Source organism: Pimephales promelas, chromosome 13 (genome assembly GCF_988280905.1).
Source record: "Pimephales promelas chromosome 13, fPimPro1.hap1.1, whole genome shotgun sequence".
Classification (NCBI taxonomy): Eukaryota; Metazoa; Chordata; class Actinopteri; order Cypriniformes; family Leuciscidae; genus Pimephales; species Pimephales promelas.
Window position 1 is genome coordinate 3,806,509 of NC_142781.1, and position 27,457 is coordinate 3,833,965.

The 27,457-nt window shown below is 46.0% G+C and overlaps 14 non-coding genes across 14 annotated transcripts; 8 read left to right on the forward strand and 6 right to left on the reverse strand.

Moving 5' to 3' along the window:
• Positions 1-201: 201 nt before the first annotated feature.
• LOC148974543 (U5 spliceosomal RNA) lies at positions 202-317 on the forward strand. Its single transcript, XR_016146191.1, has one exon. It is a non-coding gene; the product is annotated as a U5 spliceosomal RNA (small nuclear RNA).
• A 2,904-nt stretch (positions 318-3,221) lies between these two features.
• trnad-guc (transfer RNA aspartic acid (anticodon GUC)) lies at positions 3,222-3,293 on the reverse strand. Its single transcript has one exon. It is a non-coding gene; the product is annotated as a tRNA-Asp (tRNA).
• A 700-nt stretch (positions 3,294-3,993) lies between these two features.
• LOC148974545 (U5 spliceosomal RNA) lies at positions 3,994-4,109 on the forward strand. The gene has a single exon (XR_016146192.1). It is a non-coding gene; the product is annotated as a U5 spliceosomal RNA (small nuclear RNA).
• Positions 4,110-6,190: 2,081 nt separating this feature from the next.
• On the forward strand, positions 6,191-6,306 carry LOC148974546 (U5 spliceosomal RNA). Its single transcript, XR_016146193.1, has one exon. It is a non-coding gene; the product is annotated as a U5 spliceosomal RNA (small nuclear RNA).
• Positions 6,307-10,443: 4,137 nt separating this feature from the next.
• LOC148974547 (U5 spliceosomal RNA) lies at positions 10,444-10,559 on the forward strand. The gene has a single exon (XR_016146237.1). It is a non-coding gene; the product is annotated as a U5 spliceosomal RNA (small nuclear RNA).
• Positions 10,560-11,024: 465 nt separating this feature from the next.
• Positions 11,025-11,096, reverse strand: trnad-guc (transfer RNA aspartic acid (anticodon GUC)). Its single transcript has one exon. It is a non-coding gene; the product is annotated as a tRNA-Asp (tRNA).
• Positions 11,097-13,934: 2,838 nt separating this feature from the next.
• Positions 13,935-14,006, reverse strand: trnad-guc (transfer RNA aspartic acid (anticodon GUC)). The gene has a single exon. It is a non-coding gene; the product is annotated as a tRNA-Asp (tRNA).
• A 700-nt stretch (positions 14,007-14,706) lies between these two features.
• Positions 14,707-14,822, forward strand: LOC148974550 (U5 spliceosomal RNA). The gene has a single exon (XR_016146194.1). It is a non-coding gene; the product is annotated as a U5 spliceosomal RNA (small nuclear RNA).
• Positions 14,823-17,039: 2,217 nt separating this feature from the next.
• Positions 17,040-17,111, reverse strand: trnad-guc (transfer RNA aspartic acid (anticodon GUC)). Its single transcript has one exon. It is a non-coding gene; the product is annotated as a tRNA-Asp (tRNA).
• A 700-nt stretch (positions 17,112-17,811) lies between these two features.
• LOC148974552 (U5 spliceosomal RNA) lies at positions 17,812-17,927 on the forward strand. The gene has a single exon (XR_016146195.1). It is a non-coding gene; the product is annotated as a U5 spliceosomal RNA (small nuclear RNA).
• A 2,904-nt stretch (positions 17,928-20,831) lies between these two features.
• Positions 20,832-20,903, reverse strand: trnad-guc (transfer RNA aspartic acid (anticodon GUC)). Its single transcript has one exon. It is a non-coding gene; the product is annotated as a tRNA-Asp (tRNA).
• A 700-nt stretch (positions 20,904-21,603) lies between these two features.
• Positions 21,604-21,719, forward strand: LOC148974554 (U5 spliceosomal RNA). Its single transcript, XR_016146196.1, has one exon. It is a non-coding gene; the product is annotated as a U5 spliceosomal RNA (small nuclear RNA).
• A 2,081-nt stretch (positions 21,720-23,800) lies between these two features.
• On the forward strand, positions 23,801-23,916 carry LOC148974555 (U5 spliceosomal RNA). Its single transcript, XR_016146197.1, has one exon. It is a non-coding gene; the product is annotated as a U5 spliceosomal RNA (small nuclear RNA).
• Positions 23,917-26,821: 2,905 nt separating this feature from the next.
• trnad-guc (transfer RNA aspartic acid (anticodon GUC)) lies at positions 26,822-26,893 on the reverse strand. The gene has a single exon. It is a non-coding gene; the product is annotated as a tRNA-Asp (tRNA).
• Between the last annotated feature and the right edge of the window lie 564 nt (positions 26,894-27,457).

The following is a 27,457-nucleotide window of genomic DNA, read 5'->3' on the forward strand; positions in this document are numbered from 1 at the left end:
TCTTAGACAGGGTTTGCCGGTCATCTGGTGATGGGGCAGATTCTTATTACATTTGCTCCATCCTCTAATGGAAATGGCTATATTATTGTTTTTAACAAAAAAAGACAAAAAGCTGGGTGGGAGGAGCCTGCACCAGACATTACCCTTGCTGAGCATGGTGGCATGTGTGTGATAGCACATTGTCCCAACGTCTCATGGTTACAGCTCGAGTTTCTCTTCATTCACGCATAAATCTTTCGCCTTTTACTAAAGATTTCCGTGGAGGGGAACGTTTGCGAGTTATTGGTATTTTTGGATGCTCTGCTCACAGTAGAGCTAAATGCTTTGTTCAAAAACAGAAGACTTTTTGTTTGGAGCTGGGTTTTGGTCAAACCATTGCCACTTTCCCAGTTCACAACTTCAAATCTTGGGTCAGCAGAATGATTGTAAGGTTTACGAAACACAAAAGGGTAGTGTTGGGAGAAACAAAGCTTTTCAAAGCTTTCAACTGATTGCTTTGCAAATTGATTAACTGTTTCAACGCATTCGGAAGGCCACACTGGTGACCCCTGCTGGTCAGATTGGAAATGCAACACTGGAAATGCCACACAAACTCAGGTCAAACATGCATAAACCAACCTTTTACAAACCAATGCAAATGCTATCTTGAAAGTAAAACCTTTCAAATAGAATTAGCTTACCACCCTCAGGTGAGACTTGAACGGCAGGGTTGGCTTTATCAGCAGTTTCCACGGCAGAGCATGAGCTCATACAAGGTGTTTGTCCGTGGTAAAGAAGAAGCCTCCCCGTCGGGGAATCGAACCCCGGTCTTCCGTGTGACAGGCGGAGATACTGTCCACTATACTAACGAGGACCGGTCGTCACAGCAGTGTCCCTGAGCGGTACGGCATTGTATGCTCAGCCGTTGAGAAGTCAATTAATACTGGACATGCTTTATGGGAGTTATTGTTATCTAAGCCTTTCATTTTGGCCAAGAGGGGCAGGAAGAGGAGCTCTCCCTCTCCTGTGGAGGAATCTACCTGCAATCCAAGGATATGAAGGGTTTGTTCATTTAGCCTCCAGAAAGTTCCTAAAAATCTCATGCGAATTCCAGACACTGGTCTTCCACGTACTACTGGATTCAGGGACATCCTCTTAGACAGGGTGTGCCGGTCATCTGGTGATCGGGCAGATTCTTATTACATTTGCTCCATCCTCTAATGTTTCAACGCATTCGGATGGCCACACTGGTGACCCCTTCTGGTCAGATTGGAAATGCAATAGTGGAAATGCCACACAAACTTAGGTCAAACATGCATAAACCAAACTTTTACAAACCAATGCAAATGCTATCTTGAACGTAAAACCTTTCAAATAGAATTAGCTTACCACCCTCAGGTGAGTCTTGAACGGCAGGGTTGGCTTTATCAGTAGTTTCCACGGCAGAGCATGAGCTCATACAAGGTGTTTGTCCATGGTAAAGAAGAAGCCTTCCTGTGGAGGAATCTACCTGCAATCCAAGGATATGAAGGGTTTGTTCATTTAGCCTCCAGAAAGTTCCTAAAAATCTCATGCGAATTCCAGACACTGGTCTTCCACGTACTACTGGATTCAGGGACATCCTCTTAGACAGGGTTTGCCAGTCATCTGGTGATGGGGCAGATTCTTATTACATTTGCTCCATCCTCTAATGTTTCAACGCATTCGGATGGCCACACTGGTGAACCCTGCTGGTCAGATTGGAAATGCAATAGTGGAAATGCCACACAAACTTAGGTCAAACATGCATAAACCAACCTTTTACAAACCAATGCAAATGCTATCTTGAAAGTAAAACCTTTCAAATAGAATTAGCTTACCACCCTCAGGTGAGACTTGAACGGCAGGGTTGGCTTTATCAGCAGTTTCCACGGCAGAGCATGAGCTCATACAAGGTGTTTGTCCGTGGTAAAGAAGAAGCCTCCCCGTCGGGGAATCGAACCCCGGTCTTCCGCGTGACAGGCAGAGATACTGTCCGCTATACTAACGAGGACCGGTCGTCACAGCAGTGTCCCTGAGCGGTACGGCATTGTATGCTCAGCCGTTGAGAAGTCAATTAATACTGGACATGCTTTATGGGAGTTATTGTTATTTAAGCCTTTCATTTTGGCCAAGAGGGGCAGGAAGAGGAGCTCTCCCTCTCCTGTGGAGGAATCCACCTGCAATCCAAGGATATGAAGGGTTTGTTCATTTAGCCTCCAGAAAGTTCCTAAAAATCTCATGCGAATTCTAGACACTGGTCTTCCACGTACTACTGGATTCAGGGACATCCTCTTAGACAGGGTTTGCCAGTCATCTGGTGATGGGGCAGATTCTTATTACATTTGCTCCATCCTCTAATGTTTCAACGCATTCGGATGGCCACACTGGTGAACCCTGCTGGTCAGATTGGAAATGCAATAGTGGAAATGCCACACAAACTTAGGTCAAACATGCATAAACCAAACTTTTACAAACCAATGCAAATGCTATCTTGAAAGTAAAACCTTTCAAATAGAATTAGCTTACCACCCTCAGGTGAGTCTTGAACAGCAGGGTTGGCTTTATCAGCAGTTTCCACGGCAGAGCACGAGCTCATACAAGGTGTTTGTCCGTGGTAAAGAAGAAGCCTCCCCATCGGGGAATCGAACCCCGGTCTTCCGCGTGACAGGCGGAGATACTGTCCACTATACTAACGAGGACCGGTCGTCAAAGCAGTGTCCCTGAGCGGTACGGCTTTGTGTGCCCCTCCCTCTCCTGTGGAGGAATCCACCTGCAATCCAAGGAGATGAAGGGTTTTTTCATTTAGCCTCCAGAAAGTTCCATTAAAATATCAAGCGAATTCTAGACACTGGTCTTCCACGTACTACTGGATTCAGGGACATCCTCTTAGACAGGGTTTGCCGGTCATCTGGTGATGGGGCAGATTCTTATTACATTTGCTCCATCCTCTAATGTTTCAACGCATTCGGATGGCCACACTGGTGAACCCTGCTGGTCAGATTGGAAATGCAATAGTGGAAATGCCACACAAACTTAGGTCAAACATGCATAAACCAACCTATTACAAACCAATGCAAATGCTATCTTGAAAGTAAAACCTTTCAAATAGAATTAGCTTACCACCCTCAGGTGAGTCTTGAACGGCAGGGTTGGCTTTATCAGCAGTTTCCACGGCAGAGCACGAGCTCATACAAGGTGTTTGTCCGTGGTAAAGAAGATGCCTCCCCGTCGGGGAATCGAACCCCGGTCTTCCGCGTGACAGGCGGAGATACTGTCCACTATACTAACGAGGACCGGTCGTCACAGCAGTGTCCCTGAGCGGTACGGCATTGTATGCTCAGCCGTTGAGAAGTCAATTAATACTGGACATGCTTTATGGGAGTTATTGTTATTTAAGCCTTTCATTTTGGCCAAGGGGGGCAGGAAGAGGAGCTTTCCCTCTCCTGTGGAGGAATCCACCTGCAATCCAAGGAGATAAAGGGTTTGTTCATTTAGCCTCCAGAAAGTTCCTAAAAACCTCATGCGAATTCTAGACACTGGTCTTCCACATACTACTGGATTCAGGGACATCCTCTTAGACAGGGTTTACTAACTATACTAACGAGGACCGGTCGTCAAAGCAGTGTCCCTGAGCGGTACGGCATTGTATGCCTCTCCCTCTCCTGTGGAGGAATCCACCTGCAATCCAAGGAGATGAAGGGTTTGTTCATTTAGCCTCCAGAAAGTTCCATTAAAATATCAAGCGAATTCTAGACACTGGTCTTCCACGTACTACTGGATTCAGGGACATCCTCTTAGACAGGGTTTGCCGGTCATCTGGTGATGGGGCAGATTCTTATTACATTTGCTCCATCCTCTAATGGAAATGGCTATATTATTGTTTTTAACAAAAAAAGACAAAAAGCTGGGTGGGAGGAGCCTGCACCAGACATTACCCTTGCTGAGCATGGTGGCATGTGTGTGATAGCACATTGTCCCAACGTCTCATGGTTACAGCTCGAGTTTCTCTTCATTCACGCATAAATCTTTCGCCTTTTACTAAAGATTTCCGTGGAGGGGAACGTTTGCGAGTTATTGGTATTTTTGGATGCTCTGCTCACAGTAGAGCTAAATGCCTTTGTTCAAAAACAGAAGACTTTTTGTTTGGAGCTGGGTTTTGGTCAAACCATTGCCACTTTCCCAGTTCACAACTTCAAATCTTGGGTCAGCAGAATGATTGTAAGGTTTACGAAACACAAAAGGGTAGTGTTGGGAGAAACAAAGCTTTTCAAAGCTTTCAACTGATTGCTTTGCAAATTGATTAACTGTTTCAACGCATTCGGAAGGCCACACTGGTGACCCCTGCTGGTCAGATTGGAAATGCAACACTGGAAATGCCACACAAACTCAGGTCAAACATGCAGAAACCAACCTTTTACAAACCAATGCAAATGCTATCTTGAAAGTAAAACCTTTCAAATAGAATTAGCTTACCACCCTCAGGTGAGACTTGAACGGCAGGGTTGGCTTTATCAGCAGTTTCCACGGCAGAGCATGAGCTCATACAAGGTGTTTGTCCGTGGTAAAGAAGAAGCCTCCCCGTCGGGGAATCGAACCCCGGTCTTCCGTGTGACAGGCGGAGATACTGTCCACTATACTAACGAGGACCGGTCGTCACAGCAGTGTCCCTGAGCGGTACGGCATTGTATGCTCAGCCGTTGAGAAGTCAATTAATACTGGACATGCTTTATGGGAGTTATTGTTATCTAAGCCTTTCATTTTGGCCAAGAGGGGCAGGAAGAGGAGCTCTCCCTCTCCTGTGGAGGAATCTACCTGCAATCCAAGGATATGAAGGGTTTGTTCATTTAGCCTCCAGAAAGTTCCTAAAAATCTCATGCGAATTCCAGACACTGGTCTTCCACGTACTACTGGATTCAGGGACATCCTCTTAGACAGGGTGTGCCGGTCATCTGGTGATCGGGCAGATTCTTATTACATTTGCTCCATCCTCTAATGTTTCAACGCATTCGGATGGCCACACTGGTGACCCCTGCTGGTCAGATTGGAAATGCAATAGTGGAAATGCCACACAAACTTAGGTCAAACATGCATAAACCAAACTTTTACAAACCAATGCAAATGCTATCTTGAACGTAAAACCTTTCAAATAGAATTAGCTTACCACCCTCAGGTGAGTCTTGAACGGCAGGGTTGGCTTTATCAGTAGTTTCCACGGCAGAGCATGAGCTCATACAAGGTGTTTGTCCATGGTAAAGAAGAAGCCTTCCTGTGGAGGAATCTACCTGCAATCCAAGGATATGAAGGGTTTGTTCATTTAGCCTCCAGAAAGTTCCTAAAAATCTCATGCGAATTCCAGACACTGGTCTTCCACGTACTACTGGATTCAGGGACATCCTCTTAGACAGGGTTTGCCAGTCATCTGGTGATGGGGCAGATTCTTATTACATTTGCTCCATCCTCTAATGTTTCAACGCATTCGGATGGCCACACTGGTGAACCCTGCTGGTCAGATTGGAAATGCAATAGTGGAAATGCCACACAAACTTAGGTCAAACATGCATAAACCAACCTTTTACAAACCAATGCAAATGCTATCTTGAAAGTAAAACCTTTCAAATAGAATTAGCTTACCACCCTCAGGTGAGTCTTGAACAGCAGGGTTGGCTTTATCAGCAGTTTCCACGGCAGAGCACGAGCTCATACAAGGTGTTTGTCCGTGGTAAAGAAGAAGCCTCCCCATCGGGGAATCGAACCCCGGTCTTCCGCGTGACAGGCGGAGATACTGTCCACTATACTAACGAGGACCGGTCGTCAAAGCAGTGTCCCTGAGCGGTACGGCTTTGTGTGCCCCTCCCTCTCCTGTGGAGGAATCCACCTGCAATCCAAGGAGATGAAGGGTTTTTTCATTTAGCCTCCAGAAAGTTCCATTAAAATATCAAGCGAATTCTAGACACTGGTCTTCCACGTACTACTGGATTCAGGGACATCCTCTTAGACAGGGTTTGCCGGTCATCTGGTGATGGGGCAGATTCTTATTACATTTGCTCCATCCTCTAATGGAAATGGCTATATTATTGTTTTTAACAAAAAAAGACAAAAAGCTGGGTGGGAGGAGCCTGCACCAGACATTACCCTTGCTGAGCATGGTGGCATGTGTGTGATAGCACATTGTCCCAACGTCTCATGGTTACAGCTCGAGTTTCTCTTCATTCACGCATAAATCTTTCGCCTTTTACTAAAGATTTCCGTGGAGGGGAACGTTTGCGAGTTATTGGTATTTTTGGATGCTCTGCTCACAGTAGAGCTAAATGCCTTTGTTCAAAAACAGAAGACTTTTTGTTTGGAGCTGGGTTTTGGTCAAACCATTGCCACTTTCCCAGTTCACAACTTCAAATCTTGGGTCAGCAGAATGATTGTAAGGTTTACGAAACACAAAAGGGTAGTGTTGGGAGAAACAAAGCTTTCAACTGATTGCTTTGCAAATTGATTAACTGTTTCAACGCATTCGGAAGGCCACACTGGTGACCCCTGCTGGTCAGATTAGAAATGCAACACTGGAAATGCCACACAAACTCAGGTCAAACATGCATAAACCAACCTTTTACAAACCAATGCAAATGCTATCTTGAAAGTAAAACCTTTCAAATAGAATTAGCTTACCACCCTCAGGTGAGACTTGAACGGCAGGGTTGGCTTTATCAGCAGTTTCCACGGCAGAGCATGAGCTCATACAAGGTGTTTGTCCGTGGTAAAGAAGAAGCCTCCCCGTCTGGGAATCGAACCCCGGTCTTCCGCGTGACAGGCGGAGATACTGTCCACTATACTAACGAGGACCGGTCGTCACAGCAGTGTCCCTGAGCGGTACGGCATTGTATGCTCAGCCGTTGAGAAGTCAATTAATACTGGACATGCTTTATGGGAGTTATTGTTATCTAAGCCTTTCATTTTGGCCAAGAGGGGCAGGAAGAGGAGCTCTCCCTCTCCTGTGGAGGAATCCACCTGCAATCCAAGGATATGAAGGGTTTGTTCATTTAGCCTCCAGAAAGTTCCTAAAAATCTCATGCGAATTCCAGACACTGGTCTTCCACGTACTACTGGATTCAGGGACATCCTCTTAGACAGGGTGTGCCGGTCATCTGGTGATCGGGCAGATTCTTATTACATTTGCTCCATCCTCTAATGTTTCAACGCATTCGGATGGCCACACTGGTGACCCCTGCTGGTCAGATTGGAAATGCAATAGTGGAAATGCCACACAAACTTAGGTCAAACATGCATAAACCAAACTTTTACAAACCAATGCAAATGCTATCTTGAAAGTAAAACCTTTCAAATAGAATTAGCTTACCACCCTCAGGTGAGTCTTGAACGGCAGGGTTGGCTTTATCAGCAGTTTCCACGGCAGAGCACGAGCTCATACAAGGTGTTTGTCCGTGGTAAAGAAGAAGCATTCCTGTGGAGGAATCTACCTGCAATCCAAGGAGATGAAGGGTTTGTTCATTTAGCCTCCAGAAAGTTCTTAAAAATCTCATGCGAATTCCAGACACTGGTCTTCCACGTACTACTGGATTCAGGGACATCCTCTTAGACAGGGTTTGCAGGTCATCTGGTGATGGGGCAGATTCTTATTACATTTGCTCCATCCTCTAATGTTTCAACGCATTCGGATGGCCACACTGGTGAACCCTGCTGGTCAGATTGGAAATGCAACAGTGGAAATGCCACACAAACTTAGGTCAAACATGCATAAACCAACCTTTTACAAACCAATGCAAATGCTATCTTGAAAGTAAAACCTTTCAAATAGAATTAGCTTACCACCCTCAGGTGAGTCTTGAACGGCAGGGTTGGCTTTATCAGTAGTTTCCACGGCAGAGCATGAGCTCATACAAGGTGTTTGTCCATGGTAAAGAAGAAGCCTTCCTGTGGAGGAATCTACCTGCAATCCAAGGAGATGAAGGGTTTGTTCATTTAGCCTCCAGAAAGTTCCTAAAAATCTCATGCGAATTCCAGACACTGGTCTTCCACGTACTACTGGATTCAGGGACATCCTCTTAGACAGGGTGTGCCGGTCATCTGGTGATCGGGCAGATTCTTATTACATTTGCTCCATCCTCTAATGTTTCAACGCATTCGGATGGCCACATTGGTGAACCCTGCTGGTCAGATTGGAAATGCAACAGTGGAAATGCCACACAAACTTAGGTCAAACATGCATAAACCAACCTTTTACAAACCAATGCAAATGCTATCTTGAAAGTAAAACCTTTCAAATAGAATTAGCTTACCACCCTCAGGTGAGACTTGAACGGCAGGGTTGGCTTTATCAGCAGTTTCCACGGCAGAGCATGAGCTCATACAAGGTGTTTGTCCGTGGTAAAGAAGAAGCCTCCCCGTCGGGGAATCGAACCCCGGTCTTCCGCGTGACAGGCAGAGATACTATCCGCTATACTAACGAGGACCGGTCGTCACAGCAGTGTCCCTGAGCGGTACGGCATTGTATGCTCAGCCGTTGAGAAGTCAATTAATACTGGACATGCTTTATGGGAGTTATTGTTATTTAAGCCTTTCATTTTGGCCAAGAGGGGCAGGAAGAGGAGCTCTCCCTCTCCTGTGGAGGAATCCACCTGCAATCCAAGGATATGAAGGGTTTGTTCATTTAGCCTCCAGAAAGTTCCTAAAAATCTCATACGAATTCTAGACACTGGTCTTCCACGTACTACTGGATTCAGGGACATCCTCTTAGACAGGGTTTGCCAGTCATCTGGTGATGGGGCAGATTCTTATTACATTTGCTCCATCCTCTAATGTTTCAACGCATTCGGATGGCCACACTGGTGAACCCTGCTGGTCAGATTGGAAATGCAATAGTGGAAATGCCACACAAACTTAGGTCAAACATGCATAAACCAAACTTTTACAAACCAATGCAAATGCTATCTTGAAAGTAAAACCTTTCAAATAGAATTAGCTTACCACCCTCAGGTGAGTCTTGAACGGCAGGGTTGGCTTTATCAGCAGTTTCCACGGCAGAGCACGAGCTCATACAAGGTGTTTGTCCGTGGTAAAGAAGAAGCCTCCCCATCGGGGAATCAAACCCCGGTCTTCCGCGTGACAGGCGGAGATACTGTCCACTATACTAACGAGGACCGGTCGTCAAAGCAGTGTCCCTGAGCGGTACGGCTTTGTGTGCCTCTCCCTCTCCTGTGGAGGAATCCACCTGCAATCCAAGGAGATGAAGGGTTTTTTCATTTAGCCTCCAGAAAGTTCCATTAAAATATCAAGCGAATTCTAGACACTGGTCTTCCACGTACTACTGGATTCAGGGACATCCTCTTAGACAGGGTTTGCCGGTCATCTGGTGATGGGGCAGATTCTTATTACATTTGCTCCATCCTCTAATGTTTCAACGCATTCGGATGGCCACACTGGTGAACCCTGCTGGTCAGATTGGAAATGCAATAGTGGAAATGCCACACAAACTTAGGTCAAACATGCATAAACCAACCTATTACAAACCAATGCAAATGCTATCTTGAAAGTAAAACCTTTCAAATAGAATTAGCTTACCACCCTCAGGTGAGTCTTGAACGGCAGGGTTGGCTTTATCAGCAGTTTCCACGGCAGAGCACGAGCTCATACAAGGTGTTTGTCCGTGGTAAAGAAGAAGCCTACCCGTCGGGGAATCGAACCCCGGTCTTCCGCGTGACAGGCGGAGATACTGTCCACTATACTAACGAGGACCGGTCGTCACAGCAGTGTCCCTGAGCGGTACGGCATTGTATGCTCAGCCGTTGAGAAGTCAATTAATACTGGACATGCTTTATGGGAGTTATTGTTATTTAAGCCTTTCATTTTGGCCAAGGGGGGCAGGAAGAGGAGCTTTCCCTCTCCTGTGGAGGAATCCACCTGCAATCCAAGGAGATAAAGGGTTTGTTCATTTAGCCTCCAGAAAGTTCCTAAAAACCTCATGCGAATTCTAGACACTGGTCTTCCACATACTACTGGATTCAGGGACATCCTCTTAGACAGGGTTTACTAACTATACTAACGAGGACCGGTCGTCAAAGCAGTGTCCCTGAGCGGTACGGCATTGTATGCCTCTCCCTCTCCTGTGGAGGAATCCACCTGCAATCCAAGGAGATGAAGGGTTTGTTCATTTAGCCTCCAGAAAGTTCCATTAAAATATCAAGCGAATTCTAGACACTGGTCTTCCACGTACTACTGGATTCAGGGACATCCTCTTAGACAGGGTTTGCCGGTCATCTGGTGATGGGGCAGATTCTTATTACATTTGCTCCATCCTCTAATGGAAATGGCTATATTATTGTTTTTAACAAAAAAAGACAAAAAGCTGGGTGGGAGGAGCCTGCACCAGACATTACCCTTGCTGAGCATGGTGGCATGTGTGTGATAGCACATTGTCCCAACGTCTCATGGTTACAGCTCGAGTTTCTCTTCATTCACGCATAAATCTTTCGCCTTTTACTAAAGATTTCCGTGGAGGGGAACATTTGCGGGTTATTGGTATTTTTGGATGCTCTGCTCACAGTAGAGCTAAATGCCTTTGTTCAAAAACAGAAGACTTTTTGTTTGGAGCTGGGTTTTGGTCAAACCATTGCCACTTTCCCAGTTCACAACTTCAAATCTTGGGTCAGCAGAATGATTGTAAGGTTTACGAAACACAAAAGGGTAGTGTTGGGAGAAACAAAGCTTTTCAAAGCTTTCAACTGATTGCTTTGCAAATTGATTAACTGTTTCAACGCATTCGGAAGGCCACACTGGTGACCCCTGCTGGTCAGATTGGAAATGCAACACTGGAAATGCCACACAAACTCAGGTCAAACATGCATAAACCAACCTTTTACAAACCAATGCAAATGCTATCTTGAAAGTAAAACCTTTCAAATAGAATTAGCTTACCACCCTCAGGTGAGACTTGAACGGCAGGGTTGGCTTTATCAGCAGTTTTCACGGCAGAGCATGAGCTCATACAAGGTGTTTGTCCGTGGTAAAGAAGAAGCCTCCCCGTCGGGGAATCGAACCCCGGTCTTCCGCGTGACAGGCGGAGATACTGTCCACTATACTAACGAGGACCGGTCGTCACAGCAGAGTCCCTGAGCGGTACGGCATTGTATGCTCAGCCGTTGAGAAGTCAATTAATACTGGACATGCTTTATGGGAGTTATTGTTATCTAAGCCTTTCATTTTGGCCAAGAGGGGCAGGAAGAGGAGCTCTCCCTCTCCTGTGGAGGAATCTACCTGCAATCCAAGGATATGAAGGGTTTGTTCATTTAGCCTCCAGAAAGTTCCTAAAAATCTCATGCGAATTCCAGACACTGGTCTTCCACGTACTACTGGATTCAGGGACATCCTCTTAGACAGGGTGTGCCGGTCATCTGGTGATCGGGCAGATTCTTATTACATTTGCTCCATCCTCTAATGTTTCAACGCATTCGGATGGCCACACTGGTGACCCCTGCTGGTCAGATTGGAAATGCAATAGTGGAAATGCCACACAAACTTAGGTCAAACATGCATAAACCAAACTTTTACAAACCAATGCAAATGCTATCTTGAAAGTAAAACCTTTCAAATAGAATTAGCTTACCACCCTCAGGTGAGTCTTGAACGGCAGGGTTGGCTTTATCAGCAGTTTCCACGGCAGAGCACGAGCTCACCCAAGGTGTTTGTCCGTGGTAAAGAAGAAGCATTCCTGTGGAGGAATCTACCTGCAATCCAAGGAGATGAAGGGTTTGTTCATTTAGCCTCCAGAAAGTTCTTAAAAATCTCATGCGAATTCCAGACACTGGTCTTCCACGTACTACTGGATTCAGGGACATCCTCTTAGACAGGGTTTGCAGGTCATCTGGTGATGGGGCAGATTCTTATTACATTTGCTCCATCCTCTAATGTTTCAACGCATTCGGATGGCCACACTGGTGAACCCTGCTGGTCAGATTGGAAATGCAACAGTGGAAATGCCACACAAACTTAGGTCAAACATGCATAAACCAACCTTTTACAAACCAATGCAAATGCTATCTTGAAAGTAAAACCTTTCAAATAGAATTAGCTTACCACCCTCAGGTGAGTCTTGAACGGCAGGGTTGGCTTTATCAGTAGTTTCCACGGCAGAGCATGAGCTCATACAAGGTGTTTGTCCATGGTAAAGAAGAAGCCTTCCTGTGGAGGAATCTACCTGCAATCCAAGGATATGAAGGGTTTGTTCATTTAGCCTCCAGAAAGTTCCTAAAAATCTCATGCGAATTCCAGACACTGGTCTTCCACGTACTACTGGATTCAGGGACATCCTCTTAGACAGGGTTTGCCAGTCATCTGGTGATGGGGCAGATTCTTATTACATTTGCTCCATCCTCTAATGTTTCAACGCATTCGGATGGCCACACTGGTGAACCCTGCTGGTCAGATTGGAAATGCAATAGTGGAAATGCCACACAAACTTAGGTCAAACATGCATAAACCAACCTTTTACAAACCAATGCAAATGCTATCTTGAAAGTAAAACCTTTCAAATAGAATTAGCTTACCACCCTCAGGTGAGACTTGAACGGCAGGGTTGGCTTTATCAGCAGTTTCCACGGCAGAGCATGAGCTCATACAAGGTGTTTGTCCGTGGTAAAGAAGAAGCCTCCCCGTCGGGGAATCGAACCCCGGTCTTCCGCGTGACAGGCAGAGATACTGTCCGCTATACTAACGAGGACCGGTCGTCACAGCAGTGTCCCTGAGCGGTACGGCATTGTATGCTCAGCCGTTGAGAAGTCAATTAATACTGGACATGCTTTATGGGAGTTATTGTTATTTAAGCCTTTCATTTTGGCCAAGAGGGGCAGGAAGAGGAGCTCTCCCTCTCCTGTGGAGGAATCCACCTGCAATCCAAGGATATGAAGGGTTTGTTCATTTAGCCTCCAGAAAGTTCCTAAAAATCTCATGCGAATTCTAGACACTGGTCTTCCACGTACTACTGGATTCAGGGACATCCTCTTAGACAGGGTTTGCCAGTCATCTGGTGATGGGGCAGATTCTTATTACATTTGCTCCATCCTCTAATGTTTCAACGCATTCGGATGGCCACACTGGTGAACCCTGCTGGTCAGATTGGAAATGCAATAGTGGAAATGCCACACAAACTTAGGTCAAACATGCATAAACCAAACTTTTACAAACCAATGCAAATGCTATCTTGAAAGTAAAACCTTTCAAATAGAATTAGCTTACCACCCTCAGGTGAGTCTTGAACAGCAGGGTTGGCTTTATCAGCAGTTTCCACGGCAGAGCACGAGCTCATACAAGGTGTTTGTCCGTGGTAAAGAAGAAGCCTCCCCATCGGGGAATCGAACCCCGGTCTTCCGCGTGACAGGCGGAGATACTGTCCACTATACTAACGAGGACCGGTCGTCAAAGCAGTGTCCCTGAGCGGTACGGCTTTGTGTGCCCCTCCCTCTCCTGTGGAGGAATCCACCTGCAATCCAAGGAGATGAAGGGTTTTTTCATTTAGCCTCCAGAAAGTTCCATTAAAATATCAAGCGAATTCTAGACACTGGTCTTCCACGTACTACTGGATTCAGGGACATCCTCTTAGACAGGGTTTGCCGGTCATCTGGTGATGGGGCAGATTCTTATTACATTTGCTCCATCCTCTAATGTTTCAACGCATTCGGATGGCCACACTGGTGAACCCTGCTGGTCAGATTGGAAATGCAATAGTGGAAATGCCACACAAACTTAGGTCAAACATGCATAAACCAACCTATTACAAACCAATGCAAATGCTATCTTGAAAGTAAAACCTTTCAAATAGAATTAGCTTACCACCCTCAGGTGAGTCTTGAACGGCAGGGTTGGCTTTATCAGCAGTTTCCACGGCAGAGCACGAGCTCATACAAGGTGTTTGTCCGTGGTAAAGAAGATGCCTCCCCGTCGGGGATTCGAACCCCGGTCTTCCGCGTGACAGGCGGAGATACTGTCCACTATACTAACGAGGACCGGTCGTCACAGCAGTGTCCCTGAGCGGTACGGCATTGTATGCTCAGCCGTTGAGAAGTCAATTAATACTGGACATGCTTTATGGGAGTTATTGTTATTTAAGCCTTTCATTTTGGCCAAGGGGGGCAGGAAGAGGAGCTTTCCCTCTCCTGTGGAGGAATCCACCTGCAATCCAAGGAGATAAAGGGTTTGTTCATTTAGCCTCCAGAAAGTTCCTAAAAACCTCATGCGAATTCTAGACACTGGTCTTCCACATACTACTGGATTCAGGGACATCCTCTTAGACAGGGTTTACTAACTATACTAACGAGGACCGGTCGTCAAAGCAGTGTCCCTGAGCGGTACGGCATTGTATGCCTCTCCCTCTCCTGTGGAGGAATCCACCTGCAATCCAAGGAGATGAAGGGTTTGTTCATTTAGCCTCCAGAAAGTTCCATTAAAATATCAAGCGAATTCTAGACACTGGTCTTCCACGTACTACTGGATTCAGGGACATCCTCTTAGACAGGGTTTGCCGGTCATCTGGTGATGGGGCAGATTCTTATTACATTTGCTCCATCCTCTAATGGAAATGGCTATATTATTGTTTTTAACAAAAAAAGACAAAAAGCTGGGTGGGAGGAGCCTGCACCAGACATTACCCTTGCTGAGCATGGTGGCATGTGTGTGATAGCACATTGTCCCAACGTCTCATGGTTACAGCTCGAGTTTCTCTTCATTCACGCATAAATCTTTCGCCTTTTACTAAAGATTTCCGTGGAGGGGAACGTTTGCGAGTTATTGGTATTTTTGGATGCTCTGCTCACAGTAGAGCTAAATGCCTTTGTTCAAAAACAGAAGACTTTTTGTTTGGAGCTGGGTTTTGGTCAAACCATTGCCACTTTCCCAGTTCACAACTTCAAATCTTGGGTCAGCAGAATGATTGTAAGGTTTACGAAACACAAAAGGGTAGTGTTGGGAGAAACAAAGCTTTTCAAAGCTTTCAACTGATTGCTTTGCAAATTGATTAACTGTTTCAACGCATTCGGAAGGCCACACTGGTGACCCCTGCTGGTCAGATTGGAAATGCAACACTGGAAATGCCACACAAACTCAGGTCAAACATGCATAAACCAACCTTTTACAAACCAATGCAAATGCTATCTTGAAAGTAAAACCTTTCAAATAGAATTAGCTTACCACCCTCAGGTGAGACTTGAACGGCAGGGTTGGCTTTATCAGCAGTTTCCACGGCAGAGCATGAGCTCATACAAGGTGTTTGTCCGTGGTAAAGAAGAAGCCTCCCCGTCGGGGAATCGAACCCCGGTCTTCCGTGTGACAGGCGGAGATACTGTCCACTATACTAACGAGGACCGGTCGTCACAGCAGTGTCCCTGAGCGGTACGGCATTGTATGCTCAGCCGTTGAGAAGTCAATTAATACTGGACATGCTTTATGGGAGTTATTGTTATCTAAGCCTTTCATTTTGGCCAAGAGGGGCAGGAAGAGGAGCTCTCCCTCTCCTGTGGAGGAATCTACCTGCAATCCAAGGATATGAAGGGTTTGTTCATTTAGCCTCCAGAAAGTTCCTAAAAATCTCATGCGAATTCCAGACACTGGTCTTCCACGTACTACTGGATTCAGGGACATCCTCTTAGACAGGGTGTGCCGGTCATCTGGTGATCGGGCAGATTCTTATTACATTTGCTCCATCCTCTAATGTTTCAACGCATTCGGATGGCCACACTGGTGACCCCTGCTGGTCAGATTGGAAATGCAATAGTGGAAATGCCACACAAACTTAGGTCAAACATGCATAAACCAAACTTTTACAAACCAATGCAAATGCTATCTTGAACGTAAAACCTTTCAAATAGAATTAGCTTACCACCCTCAGGTGAGTCTTGAACGGCAGGGTTGGCTTTATCAGTAGTTTCCACGGCAGAGCATGAGCTCATACAAGGTGTTTGTCCATGGTAAAGAAGAAGCCTTCCTGTGGAGGAATCTACCTGCAATCCAAGGATATGAAGGGTTTGTTCATTTAGCCTCCAGAAAGTTCCTAAAAATCTCATGCGAATTCCAGACACTGGTCTTCCACGTACTACTGGATTCAGGGACATCCTCTTAGACAGGGTTTGCCAGTCATCTGGTGATGGGGCAGATTCTTATTACATTTGCTCCATCCTCTAATGTTTCAACGCATTCGGATGGCCACACTGGTGAACCCTGCTGGTCAGATTGGAAATGCAATAGTGGAAATGCCACACAAACTTAGGTCAAACATGCATAAACCAACCTTTTACAAACCAATGCAAATGCTATCTTGAAAGTAAAACCTTTCAAATAGAATTAGCTTACCACCCTCAGGTGAGTCTTGAACAGCAGGGTTGGCTTTATCAGCAGTTTCCACGGCAGAGCACGAGCTCATACAAGGTGTTTGTCCGTGGTAAAGAAGAAGCCTCCCCATCGGGGAATCGAACCCCGGTCTTCCGCGTGACAGGCGGAGATACTGTCCACTATACTAACGAGGACCGGTCGTCAAAGCAGTGTCCCTGAGCGGTACGGCTTTGTGTGCCCCTCCCTCTCCTGTGGAGGAATCCACCTGCAATCCAAGGAGATGAAGGGTTTTTTCATTTAGCCTCCAGAAAGTTCCATTAAAATATCAAGCGAATTCTAGACACTGGTCTTCCACGTACTACTGGATTCAGGGACATCCTCTTAGACAGGGTTTGCCGGTCATCTGGTGATGGGGCAGATTCTTATTACATTTGCTCCATCCTCTAATGTTTCAACGCATTCGGATGGCCACACTGGTGAACCCTGCTGGTCAGATTGGAAATGCAATAGTGGAAATGCCACACAAACTTAGGTCAAACATGCATAAACCAACCTATTACAAACCAATGCAAATGCTATCTTGAAAGTAAAACCTTTCAAATAGAATTAGCTTACCACCCTCAGGTGAGTCTTGAACGGCAGGGTTGGCTTTATCAGCAGTTTCCACGGCAGAGCACGAGCTCATACAAGGTGTTTGTCCGTGGTAAAGAAGAAGCCTCCCCGTCGGGGAATCGAACCCCGGTCTTCCGCGTGACAGGCGGAGATACTGTCCACTATACTAACGAGGACCGGTCGTCACAGCAGTGTCCCTGAGCGGTACGGCATTGTATGCTCAGCCGTTGAGAAGTCAATTAATACTGGACATGCTTTATGGGAGTTATTGTTATTTAAGCCTTTCATTTTGGCCAAGGGGGGCAGGAAGAGGAGCTTTCCCTCTCCTGTGGAGGAATCCACCTGCAATCCAAGGAGATAAAGGGTTTGTTCATTTAGCCTCCAGAAAGTTCCTAAAAACCTCATGCGAATTCTAGACACTGGTCTTCCACATACTACTGGATTCAGGGACATCCTCTTAGACAGGGTTTACTAACTATACTAACGAGGACCGGTCGTCAAAGCAGTGTCCCTGAGCGGTACGGCATTGTATGCCTCTCCCTCTCCTGTGGAGGAATCCACCTGCAATCCAAGGAGATGAAGGGTTTGTTCATTTAGCCTCCAGAAAGTTCCATTAAAATATCAAGCGAATTCTAGACACTGGTCTTCCACGTACTACTGGATTCAGGGACATCCTCTTAGACAGGGTTTGCCGGTCATCTGGTGATGGGGCAGATTCTTATTACATTTGCTCCATCCTCTAATGGAAATGGCTATATTATTGTTTTTAACAAAAAAAGACAAAAAGCTGGGTGGGAGGAGCCTGCACCAGACATTACCCTTGCTGAGCATGGTGGCATGTGTGTGATAGCACATTGTCCCAACGTCTCATGGTTACAGCTCGAGTTTCTCTTCATTCACGCATAAATCTTTCGCCTTTTACTAAAGATTTCCGTGGAGGGGAACGTTTGCGAGTTATTGGTATTTTTGGATGCTCTGCTCACAGTAGAGCTAAATGCTTTGTTCAAAAACAGAAGACTTTTTGTTTGGAGCTGGGTTTTGGTCAAACCATTGCCACTTTCCCAGTTCACAACTTCAAATCTTGGGTCAGCAGAATGATTGTAAGGTTTACGAAACACAAAAGGGTAGTGTTGGGAGAAACAAAGCTTTTCAAAGCTTTCAACTGATTGCTTTGCAAATTGATTAACTGTTTCAACGCATTCGGAAGGCCACACTGGTGACCCCTGCTGGTCAGATTGGAAATGCAACACTGGAAATGCCACACAAACTCAGGTCAAACATGCATAAACCAACCTTTTACAAACCAATGCAAATGCTATCTTGAAAGTAAAACCTTTCAAATAGAATTAGCTTACCACCCTCAGGTGAGACTTGAACGGCAGGGTTGGCTTTATCAGCAGTTTCCACGGCAGAGCATGAGCTCATACAAGGTGTTTGTCCGTGGTAAAGAAGAAGCCTCCCCGTCGGGGAATCGAACCCCGGTCTTCCGTGTGACAGGCGGAGATACTGTCCACTATACTAACGAGGACCGGTCGTCACAGCAGTGTCCCTGAGCGGTACGGCATTGTATGCTCAGCCGTTGAGAAGTCAATTAATACTGGACATGCTTTATGGGAGTTATTGTTATCTAAGCCTTTCATTTTGGCCAAGAGGGGCAGGAAGAGGAGCTCTCCCTCTCCTGTGGAGGAATCTACCTGCAATCCAAGGATATGAAGGGTTTGTTCATTTAGCCTCCAGAAAGTTCCTAAAAATCTCATGCGAATTCCAGACACTGGTCTTCCACGTACTACTGGATTCAGGGACATCCTCTTAGACAGGGTGTGCCGGTCATCTGGTGATCGGGCAGATTCTTATTACATTTGCTCCATCCTCTAATGTTTCAACGCATTCGGATGGCCACACTGGTGACCCCTTCTGGTCAGATTGGAAATGCAATAGTGGAAATGCCACACAAACTTAGGTCAAACATGCATAAACCAAACTTTTACAAACCAATGCAAATGCTATCTTGAACGTAAAACCTTTCAAATAGAATTAGCTTACCACCCTCAGGTGAGTCTTGAACGGCAGGGTTGGCTTTATCAGTAGTTTCCACGGCAGAGCATGAGCTCATACAAGGTGTTTGTCCATGGTAAAGAAGAAGCCTTCCTGTGGAGGAATCTACCTGCAATCCAAGGATATGAAGGGTTTGTTCATTTAGCCTCCAGAAAGTTCCTAAAAATCTCATGCGAATTCCAGACACTGGTCTTCCACGTACTACTGGATTCAGGGACATCCTCTTAGACAGGGTTTGCCAGTCATCTGGTGATGGGGCAGATTCTTATTACATTTGCTCCATCCTCTAATGTTTCAACGCATTCGGATGGCCACACTGGTGAACCCTGCTGGTCAGATTGGAAATGCAATAGTGGAAATGCCACACAAACTTAGGTCAAACATGCATAAACCAACCTTTTACAAACCAATGCAAATGCTATCTTGAAAGTAAAACCTTTCAAATAGAATTAGCTTACCACCCTCAGGTGAGACTTGAACGGCAGGGTTGGCTTTATCAGCAGTTTCCACGGCAGAGCATGAGCTCATACAAGGTGTTTGTCCGTGGTAAAGAAGAAGCCTCCCCGTCGGGGAATCGAACCCCGGTCTTCCGCGTGACAGGCAGAGATACTGTCCGCTATACTAACGAGGACCGGTCGTCACAGCAGTGTCCCTGAGCGGTACGGCATTGTATGCTCAGCCGTTGAGAAGTCAATTAATACTGGACATGCTTTATGGGAGTTATTGTTATTTAAGCCTTTCATTTTGGCCAAGAGGGGCAGGAAGAGGAGCTCTCCCTCTCCTGTGGAGGAATCCACCTGCAATCCAAGGATATGAAGGGTTTGTTCATTTAGCCTCCAGAAAGTTCCTAAAAATCTCATGCGAATTCTAGACACTGGTCTTCCACGTACTACTGGATTCAGGGACATCCTCTTAGACAGGGTTTGCCAGTCATCTGGTGATGGGGCAGATTCTTATTACATTTGCTCCATCCTCTAATGTTTCAACGCATTCGGATGGCCACACTGGTGAACCCTGCTGGTCAGATTGGAAATGCAATAGTGGAAATGCCACACAAACTTAGGTCAAACATGCATAAACCAAACTTTTACAAACCAATGCAAATGCTATCTTGAAAGTAAAACCTTTCAAATAGAATTAGCTTACCACCCTCAGGTGAGTCTTGAACAGCAGGGTTGGCTTTATCAGCAGTTTCCACGGCAGAGCACGAGCTCATACAAGGTGTTTGTCCGTGGTAAAGAAGAAGCCTCCCCATCGGGGAATCGAACCCCGGTCTTCCGCGTGACAGGCGGAGATACTGTCCACTATACTAACGAGGACCGGTCGTCAAAGCAGTGTCCCTGAGCGGTACGGCTTTGTGTGCCCCTCCCTCTCCTGTGGAGGAATCCACCTGCAATCCAAGGAGATGAAGGGTTTTTTCATTTAGCCTCCAGAAAGTTCCATTAAAATATCAAGCGAATTCTAGACACTGGTCTTCCACGTACTACTGGATTCAGGGACATCCTCTTAGACAGGGTTTGCCGGTCATCTGGTGATGGGGCAGATTCTTATTACATTTGCTCCATCCTCTAATGTTTCAACGCATTCGGATGGCCACACTGGTGAACCCTGCTGGTCAGATTGGAAATGCAATAGTGGAAATGCCACACAAACTTAGGTCAAACATGCATAAACCAACCTATTACAAACCAATGCAAATGCTATCTTGAAAGTAAAACCTTTCAAATAGAATTAGCTTACCACCCTCAGGTGAGTCTTGAACGGCAGGGTTGGCTTTATCAGCAGTTTCCACGGCAGAGCACGAGCTCATACAAGGTGTTTGTCCGTGGTAAAGAAGATGCCTCCCCGTCGGGGAATCGAACCCCGGTCTTCCGCGTGACAGGCGGAGATACTGTCCACTATACTAACGAGGACCGGTCGTCACAGCAGTGTCCCTGAGCGGTACGGCATTGTATGCTCAGCCGTTGAGAAGTCAATTAATACTGGACATGCTTTATGGGAGTTATTGTTATTTAAGCCTTTCATTTTGGCCAAGGGGGGCAGGAAGAGGAGCTTTCCCTCTCCTGTGGAGGAATCCACCTGCAATCCAAGGAGATAAAGGGTTTGTTCATTTAGCCTCCAGAAAGTTCCTAAAAACCTCATGCGAATTCTAGACACTGGTCTTCCACATACTACTGGATTCAGGGACATCCTCTTAGACAGGGTTTACTAACTATACTAACGAGGACCGGTCGTCAAAGCAGTGTCCCTGAGCGGTACGGCATTGTATGCCTCTCCCTCTCCTGTGGAGGAATCCACCTGCAATCCAAGGAGATGAAGGGTTTGTTCATTTAGCCTCCAGAAAGTTCCATTAAAATATCAAGCGAATTCTAGACACTGGTCTTCCACGTACTACTGGATTCAGGGACATCCTCTTAGACAGGGTTTGCCGGTCATCTGGTGATGGGGCAGATTCTTATTACATTTGCTCCATCCTCTAATGGAAATGGCTATATTATTGTTTTTAACAAAAAAAGACAAAAAGCTGGGTGGGAGGAGCCTGCACCAGACATTACCCTTGCTGAGCATGGTGGCATGTGTGTGATAGCACATTGTCCCAACGTCTCATGGTTACAGCTCGAGTTTCTCTTCATTCACGCATAAATCTTTCGCCTTTTACTAAAGATTTCCGTGGAGGGGAACGTTTGCGAGTTATTGGTATTTTTGGATGCTCTGCTCACAGTAGAGCTAAATGCCTTTGTTCAAAAACAGAAGACTTTTTGTTTGGAGCTGGGTTTTGGTCAAACCATTGCCACTTTCCCAGTTCACAACTTCAAATCTTGGGTCAGCAGAATGATTGTAAGGTTTACGAAACACAAAAGGGTAGTGTTGGGAGAAACAAAGCTTTTCAAAGCTTTCAACTGATTGCTTTGCAAATTGATTAACTGTTTCAACGCATTCGGAAGGCCACACTGGTGACCCCTGCTGGTCAGATTGGAAATGCAACACTGGAAATGCCACACAAACTCAGGTCAAACATGCAGAAACCAACCTTTTACAAACCAATGCAAATGCTATCTTGAAAGTAAAACCTTTCAAATAGAATTAGCTTACCACCCTCAGGTGAGACTTGAACGGCAGGGTTGGCTTTATCAGCAGTTTCCACGGCAGAGCATGAGCTCATACAAGGTGTTTGTCCGTGGTAAAGAAGAAGCCTCCCCGTCGGGGAATCGAACCCCGGTCTTCCGTGTGACAGGCGGAGATACTGTCCACTATACTAACGAGGACCGGTCGTCACAGCAGTGTCCCTGAGCGGTACGGCATTGTATGCTCAGCCGTTGAGAAGTCAATTAATACTGGACATGCTTTATGGGAGTTATTGTTATCTAAGCCTTTCATTTTGGCCAAGAGGGGCAGGAAGAGGAGCTCTCCCTCTCCTGTGGAGGAATCTACCTGCAATCCAAGGATATGAAGGGTTTGTTCATTTAGCCTCCAGAAAGTTCCTAAAAATCTCATGCGAATTCCAGACACTGGTCTTCCACGTACTACTGGATTCAGGGACATCCTCTTAGACAGGGTGTGCCGGTCATCTGGTGATCGGGCAGATTCTTATTACATTTGCTCCATCCTCTAATGTTTCAACGCATTCGGATGGCCACACTGGTGACCCCTGCTGGTCAGATTGGAAATGCAATAGTGGAAATGCCACACAAACTTAGGTCAAACATGCATAAACCAAACTTTTACAAACCAATGCAAATGCTATCTTGAACGTAAAACCTTTCAAATAGAATTAGCTTACCACCCTCAGGTGAGTCTTGAACGGCAGGGTTGGCTTTATCAGTAGTTTCCACGGCAGAGCATGAGCTCATACAAGGTGTTTGTCCATGGTAAAGAAGAAGCCTTCCTGTGGAGGAATCTACCTGCAATCCAAGGATATGAAGGGTTTGTTCATTTAGCCTCCAGAAAGTTCCTAAAAATCTCATGCGAATTCCAGACACTGGTCTTCCACGTACTACTGGATTCAGGGACATCCTCTTAGACAGGGTTTGCCAGTCATCTGGTGATGGGGCAGATTCTTATTACATTTGCTCCATCCTCTAATGTTTCAACGCATTCGGATGGCCACACTGGTGAACCCTGCTGGTCAGATTGGAAATGCAATAGTGGAAATGCCACACAAACTTAGGTCAAACATGCATAAACCAACCTTTTACAAACCAATGCAAATGCTATCTTGAAAGTAAAACCTTTCAAATAGAATTAGCTTACCACCCTCAGGTGAGTCTTGAACAGCAGGGTTGGCTTTATCAGCAGTTTCCACGGCAGAGCACGAGCTCATACAAGGTGTTTGTCCGTGGTAAAGAAGAAGCCTCCCCATCGGGGAATCGAACCCCGGTCTTCCGCGTGACAGGCGGAGATACTGTCCACTATACTAACGAGGACCGGTCGTCAAAGCAGTGTCCCTGAGCGGTACGGCTTTGTGTGCCCCTCCCTCTCCTGTGGAGGAATCCACCTGCAATCCAAGGAGATGAAGGGTTTTTTCATTTAGCCTCCAGAAAGTTCCATTAAAATATCAAGCGAATTCTAGACACTGGTCTTCCACGTACTACTGGATTCAGGGACATCCTCTTAGACAGGGTTTGCCGGTCATCTGGTGATGGGGCAGATTCTTATTACATTTGCTCCATCCTCTAATGGAAATGGCTATATTATTGTTTTTAACAAAAAAAGACAAAAAGCTGGGTGGGAGGAGCCTGCACCAGACATTACCCTTGCTGAGCATGGTGGCATGTGTGTGATAGCACATTGTCCCAACGTCTCATGGTTACAGCTCGAGTTTCTCTTCATTCACGCATAAATCTTTCGCCTTTTACTAAAGATTTCCGTGGAGGGGAACGTTTGCGAGTTATTGGTATTTTTGGATGCTCTGCTCACAGTAGAGCTAAATGCCTTTGTTCAAAAACAGAAGACTTTTTGTTTGGAGCTGGGTTTTGGTCAAACCATTGCCACTTTCCCAGTTCACAACTTCAAATCTTGGGTCAGCAGAATGATTGTAAGGTTTACGAAACACAAAAGGGTAGTGTTGGGAGAAACAAAGCTTTTCAAAGCTTTCAACTGATTGCTTTGCAAATTGATTAACTGTTTCAACGCATTCGGAAGGCCACACTGGTGACCCCTGCTGGTCAGATTGGAAATGCAACACTGGAAATGCCACACAAACTCAGGTCAAACATGCATAAACCAACCTTTTACAAACCAATGCAAATGCTATCTTGAAAGTAAAACCTTTCAAATAGAATTAGCTTACCACCCTCAGGTGAGACTTGAACGGCAGGGTTGGCTTTATCAGCAGTTTCCACGGCAGAGCATGAGCTCATACAAGGTGTTTGTCCGTGGTAAAGAAGAAGCCTCCCCGTCGGGGAATCGAACCCCGGTCTTCCGTGTGACAGGCGGAGATACTGTCCACTATACTAACGAGGACCGGTCGTCACAGCAGTGTCCCTGAGCGGTACGGCATTGTATGCTCAGCCGTTGAGAAGTCAATTAATACTGGACATGCTTTATGGGAGTTATTGTTATCTAAGCCTTTCATTTTGGCCAAGAGGGGCAGGAAGAGGAGCTCTCCCTCTCCTGTGGAGGAATCTACCTGCAATCCAAGGATATGAAGGGTTTGTTCATTTAGCCTCCAGAAAGTTCCTAAAAATCTCATGCGAATTCCAGACACTGGTCTTCCACGTACTACTGGATTCAGGGACATCCTCTTAGACAGGGTGTGCCGGTCATCTGGTGATCGGGCAGATTCTTATTACATTTGCTCCATCCTCTAATGTTTCAACGCATTCGGATGGCCACACTGGTGACCCCTGCTGGTCAGATTGGAAATGCAATAGTGGAAATGCCACACAAACTTAGGTCAAACATGCATAAACCAAACTTTTACAAACCAATGCAAATGCTATCTTGAACGTAAAACCTTTCAAATAGAATTAGCTTACCACCCTCAGGTGAGTCTTGAACGGCAGGGTTGGCTTTATCAGTAGTTTCCACGGCAGAGCATGAGCTCATACAAGGTGTTTGTCCATGGTAAAGAAGAAGCCTTCCTGTGGAGGAATCTACCTGCAATCCAAGGATATGAAGGGTTTGTTCATTTAGCCTCCAGAAAGTTCCTAAAAATCTCATGCGAATTCCAGACACTGGTCTTCCACGTACTACTGGATTCAGGGACATCCTCTTAGACAGGGTTTGCCAGTCATCTGGTGATGGGGCAGATTCTTATTACATTTGCTCCATCCTCTAATGTTTCAACGCATTCGGATGGCCACACTGGTGAACCCTGCTGGTCAGATTGGAAATGCAATAGTGGAAATGCCACACAAACTTAGGTCAAACATGCATAAACCAACCTTTTACAAACCAATGCAAATGCTATCTTGAAAGTAAAACCTTTCAAATAGAATTAGCTTACCACCCTCAGGTGAGACTTGAACGGCAGGGTTGGCTTTATCAGCAGTTTCCACGGCAGAGCATGAGCTCATACAAGGTGTTTGTCCGTGGTAAAGAAGAAGCCTCCCCGTCGGGGAATCGAACCCCGGTCTTCCGCGTGACAGGCAGAGATACTGTCCGCTATACTAACGAGGACCGGTCGTCACAGCAGTGTCCCTGAGCGGTACGGCATTGTATGCTCAGCCGTTGAGAAGTCAATTAATACTGGACATGCTTTATGGGAGTTATTGTTATTTAAGCCTTTCATTTTGGCCAAGAGGGGCAGGAAGAGGAGCTCTCCCTCTCCTGTGGAGGAATCCACCTGCAATCCAAGGATATGAAGGGTTTGTTCATTTAGCCTCCAGAAAGTTCCTAAAAATCTCATGCGAATTCTAGACACTGGTCTTCCACGTACTACTGGATTCAGGGACATCCTCTTAGACAGGGTTTGCCAGTCATCTGGTGATGGGGCAGATTCTTATTACATTTGCTCCATCCTCTAATGTTTCAACGCATTCGGATGGCCACACTGGTGAACCCTGCTGGTCAGATTGGAAATGCAATAGTGGAAATGCCACACAAACTTAGGTCAAACATGCATAAACCAAACTTTTACAAACCAATGCAAATGCTATCTTGAAAGTAAAACCTTTCAAATAGAATTAGCTTACCACCCTCAGGTGAGTCTTGAACAGCAGGGTTGGCTTTATCAGCAGTTTCCACGGCAGAGCACGAGCTCATACAAGGTGTTTGTCCGTGGTAAAGAAGAAGCCTCCCCATCGGGGAATCGAACCCCGGTCTTCCGCGTGACAGGCGGAGATACTGTCCACTATACTAACGAGGACCGGTCGTCAAAGCAGTGTCCCTGAGCGGTACGGCTTTGTGTGCCCCTCCCTCTCCTGTGGAGGAATCCACCTGCAATCCAAGGAGATGAAGGGTTTTTTCATTTAGCCTCCAGAAAGTTCCATTAAAATATCAAGCGAATTCTAGACACTGGTCTTCCACGTACTACTGGATTCAGGGACATCCTCTTAGACAGGGTTTGCCGGTCATCTGGTGATGGGGCAGATTCTTATTACATTTGCTCCATCCTCTAATGTTTCAACGCATTCGGATGGCCACACTGGTGAACCCTGCTGGTCAGATTGGAAATGCAATAGTGGAAATGCCACACAAACTTAGGTCAAACATGCATAAACCAACCTATTACAAACCAATGCAAATGCTATCTTGAAAGTAAAACCTTTCAAATAGAATTAGCTTACCACCCTCAGGTGAGTCTTGAACGGCAGGGTTGGCTTTATCAGCAGTTTCCACGGCAGAGCACGAGCTCATACAAGGTGTTTGTCCGTGGTAAAGAAGATGCCTCCCCGTCGGGGAATCGAACCCCGGTCTTCCGCGTGACAGGCGGAGATACTGTCCACTATACTAACGAGGACCGGTCGTCACAGCAGTGTCCCTGAGCGGTACGGCATTGTATGCTCAGCCGTTGAGAAGTCAATTAATACTGGACATGCTTTATGGGAGTTATTGTTATTTAAGCCTTTCATTTTGGCCAAGGGGGGCAGGAAGAGGAGCTTTCCCTCTCCTGTGGAGGAATCCACCTGCAATCCAAGGAGATAAAGGGTTTGTTCATTTAGCCTCCAGAAAGTTCCTAAAAACCTCATGCGAATTCTAGACACTGGTCTTCCACATACTACTGGATTCAGGGACATCCTCTTAGACAGGGTTTACTAACTATACTAACGAGGACCGGTCGTCAAAGCAGTGTCCCTGAGCGGTACGGCATTGTATGCCTCTCCCTCTCCTGTGGAGGAATCCACCTGCAATCCAAGGAGATGAAGGGTTTGTTCATTTAGCCTCCAGAAAGTTCCATTAAAATATCAAGCGAATTCTAGACACTGGTCTTCCACGTACTACTGGATTCAGGGACATCCTCTTAGACAGGGTTTGCCGGTCATCTGGTGATGGGGCAGATTCTTATTACATTTGCTCCATCCTC